The sequence below is a fragment of the Eubalaena glacialis genome, chromosome X, assembly GCF_028564815.1.
Source record: "Eubalaena glacialis isolate mEubGla1 chromosome X, mEubGla1.1.hap2.+ XY, whole genome shotgun sequence".
In the NCBI taxonomy this organism is placed as follows: domain Eukaryota; kingdom Metazoa; phylum Chordata; class Mammalia; order Artiodactyla; family Balaenidae; genus Eubalaena; species Eubalaena glacialis.
In genome coordinates, this window is record NC_083736.1 from 130,127,602 (window position 1) to 130,130,218 (window position 2,617).

A 2,617-nucleotide genomic window follows, 5' to 3' on the forward strand; every position below is an offset into this window, starting at 1 on the left:
TAAGCAATTTCAATAAAATAGAGAGGAATTAATCCAGGCTTCAAAATTGAATGGTAAAAAAACTCCTGAGGTACCAACATTTTCAAAAGTTACAGAATAAAGGTACAGAAGCCTCAGCTAAATGACTAAGTCACAGAATTTGTAATGATGAGAATTACACTGTCTAGTAAAAATAAAGGAGAATGCAAACCTTAGAGGGATCTAAATTTATCAATGGTTTGTTAATAATAAAAGGGGAAAATGGACACTTGATTTCATCTTATGAAAGGTAGAAAAAATGGAGAGAGTATCTGAGGAAAATTGGAAGTGCTAATTAGTGGAAATACTTTGCATTTGGATGTGTCAATTGAAGTCAAAGCCAAACAGCTGAGGACCATTTGAAATGAAAGAAAATGTGCATTGCTTGTCAGGATAAATACTATGGGATTTGATTATATCGCGAGCCTGCCCCTCCTACCAGTCTCATTGTGGTTCCACCTTTATGTCTTTAGCTGTACAGTATCTTTTCTGGTCGGTTTCAGTCTTTTTCAGCGATGGTTGTTCTGCAGATTGTCGTGATTTTGGTGTGCTCATGAAAGGAGGTGAGTTTAGGGCCCTTCTACTCTGCCATCTTGGCCACTCTCCAGGATAAATACTATGAATTGGATGCATTGCATTCATCTTTACCATGGATTTAAGCCTTTAGAGAATGCTAAATTTATACTCCAAAATAGTATTTCAATAAAAATCATAGCATTATTGTGTCAAGGGGACCAATATATTGTTGTAATGTGTCTAATATTTTTGTTACCAGATTCATCACTGTGACTCTCAAACAGGCACTCTGGCCTCTTCTGATCAAGGTCATGTGGAAAGCAGGAAAACATCATTAGTACAATCAAATAAGCTCTTGCCACTTCTATATTATTTTGATCTTCTGTATAATTCCTATGGAGCCCTGAGAGTCATACAGGAAATTTGCAGGAAAGTGTGTGGCACTGTCCACTTAAATAAACCTTCCCAATTTTAAGTACCCTTGGGGCTAGTTATATTTTTACTACATATTTTGTGATTATTTTCTAGAAAATAGAAGAATGTTTATAACCACTTTTGTTACTTTTATAACTAGTTAAGTCATATTCTTCGCTATTCTAAACCATACATTTCAGTGTAAATATCATGAGTGAAAATGAATGATATTCTGGAGAAAAAATGGGAAGTTCCATTGTATTCCTTTTCTAAAATCTACTTTTAAACAACATTTATTTTTACTAATGGAAGGAAACACTCATGGGCCAATTAAAGTTACGAAGAAATTTATATCCTAATTCCAAAATACACCTTGATTAATGAAAGGAGGCCTAAAATTATTCATGGGAGCATGACTATTTCAGGTAGCAGAATCAATTTCCTGGGATTTTTTTTTTTTATGATTATCAAAAGTCTGTGCTCAGGATCAAGAAGAAAAATCCAAATATGTTCTCCAAACCAATCATACAGGATGTCCCACTTCTAGTTAGCCTGCTTCCAGCTTCCCTATGCCAATAATCTCTGATCAAAACATACCTGAAGGCTTCTTTTTTTCCCCACTCTATAAAGCTTTCCCACTCCCGACTGGTTTTGGATCTCTGTCAAATGCAAGTGATAGTGGCTGACCCCCTTGCTATATCAAACTCTGAATAAATACTCTCTTATTCTCATTTGGGTGGTCTCTGTTATTTCCACAAAGCAACAAGTCTTGATTTGGTCCCCCATATCAAGTGGGGCACTAATGCCTTTTACCCCAAGGGAAAAGAAGTCCTGTACACCTCAGTCTGCTCTCAGGTCCAGAGGCTTGGTTTCAGCTTCACTTAAAGAAAGATATTTATCTTGTTTCTCAACATAGTTATATTGTTTTCATTTTTCTCTTTTATCTATTTTATCTATTCTATCTATGTATCTGGAATAGAGGACTCCAAAGCATGAGCATATGATACCATCTTAACTAGAAGTTCTACCCTTTATTCCATAACTTTTTATTTTTGTATCTGACAGTAATGAGCAATAGGCAGAGTTCATAGCTGCCTCATTTATGAGATGACATACAGATGATAATCATTATATAAATGAAGGTACAAGGTGCTGACTTTTTAAAATAACTATTACATTGGTGATAATAGCCATGAAATAATGGCTAATAGTTTGTGTTCAATGACCACTTTAATAAGATAGAAGATTTCTTTTTTGCTAATTGATTGATCAGAAAAACGGTAAGATACAGAGCTGTGAATAAATAGTCTATGCAAAATAGTTAATGTGTAAAAGTCAATATAAAATTTACTTGCAATCAGTTTTAACCACAAAATATGGCTGACAGTTTCAACTCAAAGAGATTTGTATAAGGACCTCAAAGACCTCTTGACTATAGCAAAGAAGCAGGCAGAATACCCTAACATTAAAAGATACCCAGTGGGAATGATATTAGGATTTTATGTCAATTCCTTGTAAAAATTAATAAAAAGAAAATATCTCACAACATTCCAAACACAGCACTCTTGTAGAGTAATATTAGCTAAATATGCAAGAAATAAACATGTCTGTGTGTGAGTTCCTGTGCATGTGTATGCATAAGGAGGGTGGAGTGGGGGGAAGAAGGAAC